At 42.3% G+C, this 14047-nt stretch overlaps 1 long non-coding RNA gene across 2 annotated transcripts in view; it reads left to right on the top strand.

Moving 5' to 3' along the window:
- The window catches only part of LOC112835364 (uncharacterized), a 68316-nt gene extending 55170 nt beyond the window's left edge, over positions 1–13146 (top strand). The window contains exons 3-5 of one of the 2 annotated variants that reach the window (XR_012380074.1): positions 6785–6845; positions 11065–11247; positions 12966–13146. This is a non-coding gene — a long non-coding RNA (uncharacterized lncRNA). Of the gene's footprint in view, positions 1–6784; positions 6846–7158; positions 7454–11064; positions 11248–12965 lie in introns of those variants that run through there. The other variant, XR_012380075.1, reaches the window with a different exon arrangement.
- The last annotated feature ends 901 nt before the right edge of the window (positions 13147–14047 follow it).

Raw genomic sequence — 14047 nt, 5'->3', positions numbered from 1 at the left:
AAATCTGAGAAATTTTAAATCACAAAGAAGGACATGGGGGAGGCAGAAGTACCCTTTGCACTCCTGGGTAACAGTGGGAAACAGGCAACTCCACAGTACTGATTCAGCGCTACTCTGAGTGAGTGAACCATGGGGGCTACTCTGAGGCTGGGTCGTTGCAATGTATCCTGCTTCTCTGCAGAGCTGATTACCCAGTCTCAACCTGCCTCTCTTCCCTTTATGATCTTATCACTAAACTGGCAAAGAGAGGATTTGATAACACATCTGAAAACTCAACAAGCACAGCACTAATATAAGACCATCGATCATGTTGTTATGTGCCAGCAGGTGTGGAGAGATAGGAGGAGCAAGCTTCTATATCAGGATCAATGAAATGTAGATAATGGCAAGAAGTATCTAGAAAATAAAAAATAAATAAAAATAAAAACACTGTAGCACTAAATTAACATAGGAGCTTCACACTAACCCTTGGTGCAAGCGTCTGCTTTAAACACTAGGAGTCATCCCTTCGTAGGCCCTTCCAATGGTGGTGGGTGTCCAGTAGGAATAGCGTCTGAGCACAGATAGTTTTTGTTGTTGTTGTTGTGCATTTTTGTTTGTTTGTTTTTAGAGAAGGAGGTGGGGGAGGGGCAAAGGGAGAGGGAGAGAGAATCTTAAGTAGGCTCCGCAGGAGGCTCGATCTCACAACCCTGAGATCATGACCTGAGTCAAAATCAAGAGTCAGACCCCTAACCGACTGAGCCACCCAGGCACCCCTGAGCACAGATAGTTTTAAAAAGCTCTAGGGTTTAGGCATAACTAAGTTGGTACATTCTAAATCCCACACTTAACATTATTTTATTTAATCCTAGCAAAAGTCCTACTTGTTAGTTTCTATCTTTCTTAACTATGAGAAACTGAGACCCAAGGAGGTTGAGAGCTTGCTCATGTCACACAGCTCGTGTGGGCAGGACCTCACTGTGAGCCTAGGCCTGTGTGGCTCCAAAGGTCAGATTCTTACTGTAGACACTGTTATCAACCCCTAAGTGCTTCCAGCTGCTCAAAGAGGGTTCGAAGGTCTGTGCCCTGCCTTGGGGTTCTGCCTTAAAAAAAAATGTTTTTTAACTGTTGCAAAATATACATATAAAATTTTACCATTTTAACTACCTTTAAGTAGTATGCAATTCAGTGACATGAAGTACACTCACAATGTTGTGTAGCCATCATCACTATCCATTTCAGAACTTTATTTTTATCAGCCCAAACAGAAGATTCTTCTTTCTTAATAGGAATTTTCTGGCCACAAATAATGAATCATGTGGTTGGATGCAAGAGGCTTTTCTTTTTCTTTTTTTTTCTTAAGTAGGCTCCACGCCCAACGTGGGGCTTGAACTCATGACCCTGAGATCAAGAGTCTCATGCTCCACTGACTGAGCCAGCCAGGCACCCTAAGAGGCTTTTTAGAAATTTTTTATTTATAAAACCCAGTGAACAAACAAAACACGACAAAAATAAATCACATCTTAATGACATCTTTAGAATTGTAGGGTTAAATATAATTGAGAATTATTAGATAATAAAAAAGCAGGATAATTTAGAATGATCTCAGTTTGATTTGTGCTTCACACAGTTCTCAAACCTCTGATTCCACTCCACATCTGGCCACAATCTCTCCACATCCCTTCAGGCTACTTGACCTGACTGTGGCAGGACTTCTCCCATGCAGAGCGCAGCCTCACTTGCCCTGTCAGTTCCTCTCAAAACTTGCCTCCCCTGAGAGCCTCAACTCATCAAGCAAAATGTGAGTTATCACATGCAACATCCACCAGTGGAGTCCTGGCCAGTGATTCCTTGTGAGACCTTAACATGAAATGCATGGGTTTCCCACTCTCTAGCCCAATGTTGGTCCAGATGGGAGACCAAGAAAGAAGATCGGGATGCTATGTATATGAGGCTCAGGACCAGAAAGTAAATATGTCCCTCTCTTTATTTTAGCCAAAAGGGACCCAGTAGTAAAGCACAGAGGAAAGAATGAGGTGCTCGGGGCTGGATGGTGGAGAAAGCCATTTACAGTTTGGGCCCTAAATAGACAATCTTCCCCATAGCGAGAAGACGGTAGAAACCTCTGTCTTGTTGTACTGTGGGAAGGATCCTTAGAGTGGCTGAGGGAGCTCAGAGAGAGGCCAAGAGCCAACAGGGCAGGAAACACAGATTAGCTTGTTCCTAGGCAGATAGTATTCCACAAAATCATCTCCAGACTACTTTCTGAAAAATCCCTATCTTTAATTTTTTTTTCTAGTAGGCTCCATGGCCTGAGCTGAGATCAAGAGTTGGATGCTTAACAGACTGAGCCACCCAGGTGCCCCACTGAAAACTCCATCTTAAAATCTACACTTTAAGCAGTTATAAACAGAGATGGAAAATTGGTGACATAAGGAAACAGTCTTCCAAGAGTGGACAGTAGGACACTGTTCCTGACACAGGGCTCCTAAACCCTGGTAATTTCCTAAGTGATAAGAACACTAGGAGCATCTTTTGTCCTAATCTTTGACCTTGGTTTCTGACACAAATTCCTTGGAATTTCCTGGGTGATAGGAGTGTCTTTTGTTCTAACAAGGCAACTCTTGATGGGCTCCTGGGTGGTTTCAGGATGGGGGCTGGTCACCAGAAAGACCAAGCCAAGATTAGAGGCTTGGACCTTTCAGCCCCACCCCCCATGCTCAGGGAAGAGGAGTGGGCTGGAGATTGAGTTAGTGATAGATCATGCCTACGTGATGAAGCCTCCACAAAAACACCACAAGTATGGGGGTGGGAGAGTTTCCAGGTTGGTGAATGCATTTATGGGCTTGGAGGGTGTTACATCCCAACTCCAAGGGGATAGAAGCTTCCGTGCTCAGAGTCCTTCCAGATCCTACCTTATGTACCCCTTCATCTGGCTATTCATTTGTATCCTTTATAATAAATTGGCAGTAGTAAGTAAACTGTTTTCCTGAGTTCTGTGAGCCATTCTAGCAAATTATTGAACCTGAAGATGGGGTCGTGAGAACCTCTGTAGCCAAGTCAGACAGAAGTTGGGGTAACTTGAAGACCTACCACTTTCACCTGGTGTCTGAAGTTGGGGGGGCAGTCTTGTGGGACTGAGCCCTGAAAGTATAGGGTCTGTGCTAACTCATTTACTATTGGAATTCACTGAATTGTAGGACACCCAGCTGGTGTCAGAGAATTGGGTGATGTGGGAAAAGCCCACACATCTGGAGTCAGAACTATTGTGTCTGGGAGTAAAGGAAAATATGTGTTTTTCCTAGAAAGACACACAGAAATAGGTCAACAGAACCTTGACTACAGAAGAAAAATAAAAGGCTAAAGGATGCTCGAACTGTAGTAGAACAAAGACAACTCTCCTAAAGTAGTTTCAGTGGAGACAAATTGGAAATTGGCACAAGAAAGTCACACTGAATTATAGTGTGTTGCACATTTATATTAACTGTACAATAAGCTGTAGATTGTGCTTATTCCTGGGTGTGCATTCATTCCTGACTAACTCCTTTTGTTGCTTTATCAAGTCTGATTTAAAGTTCCTTCTAGGGACACCTGGGTGGCTCAGTTGGTTAAGCATCTGCCTTTGGCTCAGGTCATGATCTCAAGGTCCTGGGATCGAGCCTCACGTTGGGCCTAACCCTCTCACTCTGCCTCTCCCCTCTGCTTGTTCTCTCTCTCAAATAAATAAATAAAATCTTTAAAAAAAATAAAAGTTCCCTCTAGATATTCAGTCTAGGTAACTCTCTGGATCAGATGGCTCCCTCTAACTGTGAAAGCCAAGAGGATAGTTTCATAAGTTGGGAGGTGAACGCAGTTCCTCTTATATTCTGCCCAGTCAGCTGTGTTTTTTTCTTTCTGGCTGAACTGCATGAGGTGCATAGTTGGAAGGATGGGTAGCTTTAGAAGTGTGTCTGCAGGTGTTGGGACAAGTTCATGAGCATGCCAGGCATCATAAAGGTCTGGAACCCTCAAAACAAGGATCACCATATTCAAGTATGAAAACCATAGAGAGCTGAGCTGTTGGTGAGAAGGCTGGAAATTAAGGCCTTGCTCTTCCAGTTACTGAGCAGGTGACCCAAGGACAAAAGCTTGGAGTGGATTAAGCTGTCAGAGCCACAGTTATAACAGCACCCTTCCCAACTTCCTCAAGGAACAGATGAGCCTGCAGCCTGCACACATCTGAAAACTGTGAAGCCCTATCTAAATGCAACATGTTGTTAAATAAGCAGGTGTGTATGTGAGTATTTTTTCTAGGTTTAGCTGACCCCTGAGTTGCATTTGTTGCATAGTTTCCAAGGGCAAGGATCCATTCTCTACTACATGATACAAATGTGTGCTATGTGTGACTTAGCTCAACATGATTCTTTAATTGTTAGCCCCTAAGGTTTACAAAGGACTTCACAATACAGGCAGTGCCAGCATCCAGAAAGATCATTGTTGTCTTTATAAACTTCTGTAAGCATTAGATTCTCCCAAAGGAATAGTCCCCTTACAGCATCAGGGAACTGGCTGCCCTCTGTCCAGTCTGGGCTCCAGTTTTTGTAGAATTATGACATTGTCGGGGCATCCAAAGGAACGGTTTTTCAGATTCTGATTCACACTAAATCAGATTCACAAGAGGTAGGTGTATAAAATAGAATATCAATTAATATCAATTGATTAATTGATAAATAGGATATCTAACTGATAGAAATATCAGTAGGGCAGATACTCATGTTTGCTGATTGGCATGTTCATTCCCTGAAGATAAAACTATGAAGAAGCTTAAAGCACTAAGCCTCCCTGCAGAGCAGAGAATCAGAACAAAGAAGGGTAGGGAAGTATGTAGCGCCACTGAGCTCTCAGCCTGTGATATCCATTTCCAGCTCAGGGTGACCCCATCACACACACCAGCGGGGATCCACTGCCTCCCTCCACCCTTTCCGCCCTGTGAGGTGGCTAAATGAGTATCGCAGGTCAGGGCCAGAAGGTTTTAAAAAAGAAAATAGAAGATTAAAATGCCAGAACAAATTGTATCTAGTAAAAGCAAGATTTGTTTTATGAAATTTTTGTCTTGGGGCACTTGGGTGGCTCAATCATTAAGCATCTGCCTTTGGCTCAGGTCATGATCCTAGGGTCCTGGGATCAAGCCCCACATTGGGCTCCCTGCTCCGCAAGAAGCCTGCTTCCCCCTCTCCCGCTCCCTGCCGCTCCCCCTGCTTGTGCTCTCTCTCTGTCTCTGTCAAATAAATAAATAAGTAAAATCTTAAAAAAAAAAAGAAATTTTTGTCTTGGTTAGATAGATACATAAATGGAAGGAAGGAAGGAAGGAAGGAAAGATGGAAGGAAGGGAAGGAAAAAAGAAAGAACTGGTCCTATTTGAAAGTAAAGTGTGTTCCTTATAGTGATTACTTTCCCCAAAATGTAAGAATGTCGCTTCTATTGAGACCCTGACATCTTTTATGTATTTAATAAATATTTATTGGGTGCCTGCTCTGTACCAACAATTCTTCTCATAGAGATTACAGTGGGGGGAGGGGTTCTGGGAGAGATTAAAAAAAAAGGAATAAATGAAGAGACAGGTGAGATAAGACAGGTACTAAATAAACAAAGTACCCCTTGGGTCTCCCCTTTCTCTAGTCCCAGTGTATCTGGTGACAGCCACTCTTGTTCCAGGTACTGCTGTCGATGGGCTCATCCAGTTCCACCGGCCTGGCATTATGCCTGGCCCGCTCGCTCACTGACGCGTCATAGCTTAAATGGATCCTTTGCAAAGCCACTGCCTATCCCATGCTCCTCTCCTACCTCTCTCAAATCCTCATGGTGCATATTACCCACCTACATTCTTGAAATAGCCCTGTGATTTTTTTTTTTATTCTCTAAAAAGCGATCTAAAGATAATCAGGCAAAATATCACATAAATGTACATTGCAAGGGCCCGAAGGAAGAAAACTAGCAGAATGTGATAGAGCTGGAAGAAATCCTGGAGCCGGTCTTCTCAATTCCCTTATTTTCTGGTAGAGACACTGAGATCCAAAAAGCCCCTTACTTGTTCATGGTCAAAGTCATTCGAGAACAGATCTAGCTTTAAAAACCTGGGTCTTAGACCCCCCTCGCCCAGTGCTCTGTCACCCTGTCATACAGCCTGTTTGTTATGGGCTGAATGCTTATGTCCCCCTCAAAATTCACATGTTGATGCCCTAACACCTTATGTATTTGGAGGTGGGGTCTTTGGAAGGTCATAGGGGTAGAAGAAGTCATGAGGGTGAGGTCCCCATGGTGAGATTACTGGCCTTATAAAAAGAGAAAGAGATCTCCCCCCACCACCCGAACATGCATGCAATATGGAAAGGTCATGTGAGGACACAGCAAAAGAGGGCCATCTACAAGCCAGGAAGAGCGTTCTTAACAGAAACTAAACAAGGCAGCACCTTATTCTTGGACTTCTATCCTCCAGAATTGTGAGAAGTAAATTTCTGTTAAGACACCTGGTCTATGGTATTGTGTTATGGCAGCCCAAGCCCACTAAGACACTGCCTAAAAGAACATCACACCGAAGAGGACATAGAGATGCTTCTTTCTCAGGTTTTTGGATACATCATCATCCTGTTATTCTGTGGTTCTATAACATAGCAGGTATGGGGCAAACCAATTAAAACATTTTCATGATGGAAAGAGTGAAGGAGTTCTATTATTCACTGGGGTAAAGTTTTTCACGCATTTTGTGCATAGATTTAATGAAGTCTTCAATCTAGTAACTGATTTCATTCATTCATTCAATCAACAGGTACTGAGCCCTGCTAGGAACCAGGCTGTGTTCTAAGTGATATATCACTGATTATTAGAAAGTAAGTGCCTGCCCTCATGGAGCTTCATTAATACAGGGTTGGGGATGGGTGATAGATACAAAGATGCTCCCTCTTGAAGGAAGAGCTTGCTGCCGAGCTGTGGGGAGTGGTTAGCAGCAGACTCCAGCTGTTGGTTCTTTCAGGGTCAGTGCAGCTTCAGACTGCTGTTTTGCCCACGGTCACCCCATTCCCAGGGCAGCCCATAACCAATGGCTGAGCATGGCAGGGGTATAAAGGCCTGGTCATTTCAGCCCAATACAGGACAATTCTTTTTTTTTTTTAAGATTTTTTTTTTTTAATGTATTTATTTTAGGGATCGGGGAAGGACAGAGGAGGAGGGAGAGGGACAAGCAGATTCCACGTTGATCCCATGACCCTGAGATCATGACCTGAGCCGAAATCAAGGGTTGGACATTGACCTGACTGAGTCACCCGGCGCCCCAATTCTGGACAATTCTTACTCTAGAATTCCCTGCCAAATTGGCCAATAATTTTTTGTGCCTGCATCACAATTTGACTTCACTGTTTGCCCTCCTGCTTCTCCTAGGTCTTCCTTTCACAAGTGCTGATCTCTAATAAACATCCTGCATCTCAAACTCTGTCTCAGTGTCGGCTTCTAGAACACCCAACTTGCCCCAGGGACTATTCCCTGTAAGTGTGACTATTTTATGTAATTGCCAGTGAAGGCTTTTTAAAATAATCATCTCAGTAAAGACTTGGAGAATATCAGGGAGTGAATCCTGCAGAGATCTCTGAGGGAAGAGCGTCCTAGACAAAGGGAACAGCTAGTGCAAAGACCCTGAGGCAGGAGTGCATTTGTCAATTTGAAGAACAGCAAATGAGCTAAGGAGTTAGAGCAGATGAAGGGAAGCAGGAAATGAGATGCAAAAGACATTAGGAGTGAGGGTGAGGGGTGATAGAGTCCCATCAATGTAGGGAAGTTTCACATACAAGGAGCTGGATCAGTTGCTGTGGAGAGAAGACTGGTTAGAAGTTGTAAGAGATCTACAGAGGGAAAGAACATGCAGCAGACGGGTCAGACAAAAAGAACAAATCAAAACACATTGCCTCATATTTTGTTGAATCCGTCCCCCAGTCCTGAACATTTAACAAAGGGTATTCCTATCAAAACAAAAAGAAAAAGAAAAGATGAATTGTTGGAGTAGTCAATAAACCCCATTTTTGAGTTCAGAGTGCAGCCAGCCAAGAAGATTTCTAGACATTGTGCTCAAAGCACATTTAGGTGGAGGAGTGAGGCGATCTGACAGATTTCTCTCAAGTCACCCAGCTTCAGCTTGCAGGGTTTCAGGAAAAGGGCAGCTAAGAGACAACCTAGAAGCACCAATAAGGATCTGGGCAGTCGGGTGTTGGGTTTTGGGGATGCCACATCAGGAAGGTGGGAAAGAAATTGGAAACATTAATTTGGAGGGCTGTAACCTGGTATTGAAAGAAACTAGAAGAATTAAGAATTTGGTAAGGACTGACAAAATGTGGAAGATGGCAGGATTCAGCCCAGTTTACAGGTAGACGATAAACCTCCAAGACAGTGAAGAGGACTGGAATCTGATAACTTGCAAGAGTGGGTTATAGTTTTCCACTGAAACCTAAAATTCACCTCTAGAGTAACCCATACTTTTGGTCAAAGATAATCAAAGAAAGATTATTTTTGCAAAATAAGTCTAGTCTCATCTAATTTGGCCTAATTATCTCTATAAGCACAACAACAATGGCAGTTGACCCCATAAGCCTTTTTTTTTTTTTTTTTCAAAGTTTGCTTGGCTGGACCTTTCCATAAGGAATCTCAGATTGGACTTTCCAAAGCTTCTCAAGGGTAGGAAGTCTAGCCAAGAACTCACTACCAGACTCCACCTGCAGTACCTATAGATTTGGGTGAAATCCTCTTTCCTTGAGGTCCCCAAGATATCCTGTTTCCTGAGCCTACCAGGAAGTGACCTTCCTTACCCACCTGTAAGACTGGGAACCCCATAAGCCAGGCTGGTTTTTCCAAGAGTAATTTGTAAGCATTGGATCCATTTCTTAAAACTGTCTGGACGTACCTGATTCTATGCATATCATTCTCAAATGACATTCCAGTAGAAGCCTTGGTTATCTAATCAATGTTTCCAGTTATGTTCTCTTATACAGAGAAACATTCTTATTGGACTTATGCCCTTTTTGGCTTTAGGTGGTCACTTATGGTAACTTTTTTGGTTATCTTTTGTCCCTCAAGAGCTCCTGATCAGGGTGAGGGGGCCTAAAGCCTGAGTGGCTGTAGGGAGATGAGCAGCTGGAGTAGAAAGGGAAGGTCTGGCAGTAGTGGGCAGAGGGATGGAGAAGGTAAGCATCTGAAGGGGGACATATCAAAGGAGCTGAAGGGAAGATGGTAATTGGTCAAAGGAGGAGGAAGGAGTGGAGATCATAAGAAAGGAAAGATCTCAGAGGGACCAATTTGGGGAAATCTTAAGTTTCCCAAAGGAACCACTGAAGTCCCAAATGATCTTTAATAAAATCACACCAATGAGAACAGAAGAGGACAGTTAGCACCATAGAGGTGGATCATGTAGTCAGCAAGGGTTGGAGAAAGCTGAGGGTTTCAGTCAACTGAGAAGTTCCTGTGAAAGGCAAGTAGGAAAAACAGAGAAGTCTCCAAAAAAGTCAGAAAAAAATTTTCAGCCCAAGAAGTATATTGCAAAAAAGCCTGGGACTCTAACTCAACTTCAGAGAGTATAGTCATTTCCAACATGACTTAAGCCAATAAGCTTTTTTTTATGGCTTAAACATGGACACAAGACATATTCCCAAAGAAGGCACAGAAGATGCAGCCCCTATATCCAAAGATAGCCAAGGAGAAAGAAAGCAGGGACTCTCTCTGCCATAAGCAGTAAGAATGGCATTTAGGTATATGTGACTCGGACCTCTTACAAAGACGAGACACCTCCAATCACAGATTCACTAATCCATGATGCTGAGAGGAGAATTCTCAGTGCTCAAAGGCAATGGGGAAGGAGACAATAAGGGTCCTAATGGGCTGGGATCCTGTAGGACTTATACTTAGACAAACCTCCTGAGAGCTGGTAACAGTTGGTAGGAAAGTGTTGCTTGTCTTCCTCCTGTGTTCGCCCCCATCCCAGTGGTTGGTCACCTCTGAACACGAACTCAAATATCTGTGCTGCCCAGCAGGTGGAAAACCAGAGGGAATGTTCTCTCTGGATCCAAGCCAAGCTCTCAGGACATAAAATCAAATCGGAAGAACCTCACCCAGTTTTATTGGTGACCCACAGCGAAGCTTATCTAAGGGGCCACCAGTCTGGTGAGAACTGTAAACTAAGTGGTCTGTGAGGCTCAAACAACAGGCTTATAGACAGCTACGCCCGTGTTCTACCCTATGATTTATGACAAACAATGACACAAAAGACAGAGACAAATGAACAGGACAAAATGGATATCTAAAACAAGAGTCATAATACCCAAAAATCTGCAGGCATACCTCAGAGATATTGCAGGTTTGGTTTCAGACGACCCCAGTAAAAGTGAATATCACAATAAAACAAGTCAAATGAATTTTTTGGTTTCTCAGTGCATATAAAAGTTATGTTAACACTGTGAAGTGTACAATAGCATTATTTCTAAAAAACAATATACATACTTGTATTAAAAATATTGCTAAAAAATGGGGTGCCTGGGTAGCATAGTCAGTTAAGTGTCTGACTCTTAGTTTGGCTCAGGTCATGATCTCAGGGTTGTGAGATCAAGCCCGGCTCAGGTTGTGAGCTCAGCCAGGAGTCTGCTTAAGTTTCTCTCTCCCTCTCCCTCAGCCCCTCCTCTCTGTGCATGTGCACGCACGTGCTCTCTCTCTCTGTAAAATAAATAAATAATTCTTTAAAAAAATATATCGCTAAAAAATGCTAGCCATCATCTGAGCTTTCAGTGAGTCATGATCTTTTTGCTGGTGGAGGGTCTTGCCTCCCTGTTGATAAGGGTGGTTGCTGAAGGTTGGGGTGGCTGTGGCAACTTCTTAAAATAAGATACGAATGAAGTTTGCCGCATTGATGGACTCTTCCTTTCATGAGCAATTTCTCTGTGGCCTGCAATGTTGTTTGATAGCATTTTACCTAGAGTAGAACTTCTTTAAAAATTGGAGTCAGTTCTCTCAAAACCTGTTGCTGCTTTATCAACTAAGTTGTTATGTACTATTCTAAATCCTTTCTTGTCATTTCAGCAATCTTCACGGCATCCTCACCAGGAGTAGATTCCGTCTCAAGAAACCACTTTCTTTGCTCATCTATAAGAAGCAACTCTTCATCTGTTAAAGTCCTATCATGAGATTGCAGCAAACCAAATATAATAATGAAAAAGTTTGAAATATTGCAAAAATTACCAAAATGTGACACAGAGTCATGAGGTGAGCAAATGCTATTGGAAAAATGGCACCAGTGGACTTGCTTAATGGAGGGTTGCCATAAACCTTCAGTTTTGTTAAAAAAAAAAAGTATCTGTGAAGCCCAATAAAGGCAACAGCAATAAAACAAGGTTAGGTAGTTCTAACCAAAAAGTTTTATCATATAAATCTAAAGTTTGGAAAATCCCTTTTAGAAAACACAGATTAACAGGACAAAGACAGCGTTTATTTACATGTGCACATGGGAGTGCTCGTGATGAGTACCATAGAGAGAGGTAAAGGTTTATGGACTAACTTAACAAAAAGGGGATGAATTTTGGTTTCAATGGGAAAATATGGAAGGTTTTATTAGACTTTTTGATGCTAATGGCGGCTGAATTTGTACTTCCTGGTGCTAAATGTCAGTCTGCTCCCAAAAGGGAAACTCCCTCCGAGGGGGTCAAGGGCAGCTGTATTTTCAGGAGGCTTTGCTTAAGTTTAGATATTGTTTCCTTCTGTGTCTGCTGGTTGTTCAGATGTTTAAGTTTATTTTTTTTTTTAAGATTTTATTTATTTATTTGAGAGAGAGAGAAAGAGAGAGCAAGAGAGCACAGGCAGGGGGAGCCTGATGCAGGGCTCAATCCCAGGACCCTGAGATCATGACCTGAGCCCAAGGCAGATGCTTAACCTGCTGAGCCACCCAGGCACCCCTGGATGTTTTAAGTTTAAAGTGATTTTCATACCACTTTGGGGCAGGGGACAGGTTGTAGTCCCTTCATTGGTTAGTTTTGTGAGCTGGGCATAACTATTCTTTAACCCCTGGTAAGAGAGTCATAGGCCATAGAAAGCTTGCTTTAAGAGAATACCCCATAAAGTTGAGAACCCAGCCACAGGATTTCCAGGCAACTCGTCTAGCATAAATCATGTCAGTTGAATTACTTTGGAAGTTGTAAACCAAGTCTGACAAATAGAGAATTCAAATGAACATCATTTTAATACCACAAAAGAGTTATGAGATCCTAAGAATAAAAAAGAATGTAGGAATCAAGCAAATTCAAAGTTCTTTAGAGAAACGAGGAAATTACAATTATATATCTTAAAAGCCAAAGAAATGCAAAACCTAATTAAGTGGTGTAGGGCGGGCAAGACTCCTCTTAGGCAAGAATCAGAGAGTCTTTGTCTTGGGCTATTTGATCCATGCTCTCCTGAAATTAAGGGTAATTGATACAGCAACTGCAAATACAATTCAGTTCCTCACAAGTAAGAATTCAATTAGCATCCTGGCTTAAATATTTGGTGTTTGTGCAACCTCAAGCAATAATTACATGGGAAAATTGTAGATTGTATGGGAAGTGCCTTATATCCCCAAAATGATTTGAGGGAACCAAATTCATGGTATTCATATTTTTGTTTTAAGGAATGTGCACATATTTGGCATCTTATATACTTGTCATGTTTGCAGGTAATTGAACTATTAAAGTAACTGCCTCATCAATCCAATTTAAAATGTGCAAATACATAATTGATTTGGAGATGTGATTAAGTATAGATCCAGAACTGAATTATTTAAGAGAACTTCACATTCAACATGTTATAAGTTTAATTTAACATATGAAATTTATAAGAATTATTTAGTTTACGTGGCCATACAAAACGATGAGATCATGCCGTTTAGATAGACCTAGAGGGTATTATGCTAAGTGAAATAAGTCAGGACAAATAACATATGATTTTACTCATAGGTGGAATCTAAAAAAACCAAACGGGGCGCCTGAGTGCCTCAGTCGTTAAGCGTCTGCCTTCGGCTCAAGTCATGATCCCAGGGTCCTGGGAATGAGCACTGCACCGGGCTCTCTGCTCAGTGGAAGCCTGCTTCTCCCTCTCCCACTCCCCCGAATTGTGTTCCCTCTCTCGCTGTCTCTCTCTGTCATATAAATAAATAAAATCTTAAAAAAAAAAAAAACCAAATAGGGGCGCCTGGATGGCTTAGTCATTAAGCATCTGCCTTCAGCTCAGGTCATGATCCCAGGGTCCTGGGATTGAGCCCCATGTCTGGCTCCCTGCTCAGCGGGAAGCCTGCTTCTCCCTCTCCCTCTCCCTCTCCCCCTGCTTGTGTCTCTCTCTCACTGTCTCTGTCTCTCTCTGTCAAATAAATAAATAAAATCTTTAAAATAAATAAATAAAAATTAAAAAAAAACAAATGAATGAATAAACAAACAAAAAGTAGCATCAGAATCTGACCTGTAAATACAGAAAATGAACTGATGGTTGCCAGAGGGGAAAGGGGGTGAGCAGATGGGCAAACTGGTTCACCCAGAGGGGGGAAGTTACAGGCTTCCGCTTACAGAATGACTAAGTGACAGGACTAAAAGGCACAGTATAGGAACTATAGTCAATGACATTGTGATAGTGATGTACAGGGACAGATGGCAGCTACACTTGCGGTGAGAACATGACATACAGGCTCGTCAGATCACAGCTGTACACCTGAAACTAATGTAACATTGTGTGTCAGACTCAGAACGTTTTAAAAGATTTTATTTGTTTATTTGAGATAGAGAGAGAGCACAAGCAAGGGGAGCTGCAGAGGGAGAGGGAGAAGCAGGCTTCCCGCGGAACAGGGAGCCCAATGCGGGACTCAATACCAGGACCCTGGGATCATGACCTGCGCTGAAGGCAAACATTTAACTGACTGAGCCAACCGGTCGCTCCAGCTTTACTCAAATTAAAAAAAAAAAAAAGAATTATTTAGTGCTCAGGAATATTTTATTTATTAAGTCAGATGATTATTTAATATATACATTAAATTTATAAGTGCAGTTTA

The sequence above is a fragment of the Callorhinus ursinus genome, unplaced genomic scaffold, assembly GCF_003265705.2.
Source record: "Callorhinus ursinus isolate GAN/ISIS: 27379988/994484 unplaced genomic scaffold, GSC_fseal_2.0 scaffold11, whole genome shotgun sequence".
Classification (NCBI taxonomy): Eukaryota; Metazoa; Chordata; class Mammalia; order Carnivora; family Otariidae; genus Callorhinus; species Callorhinus ursinus.
Note: the sequence above shows the minus strand (reverse complement) of the source record. Positions and strands in the feature narration are given on the sequence as shown.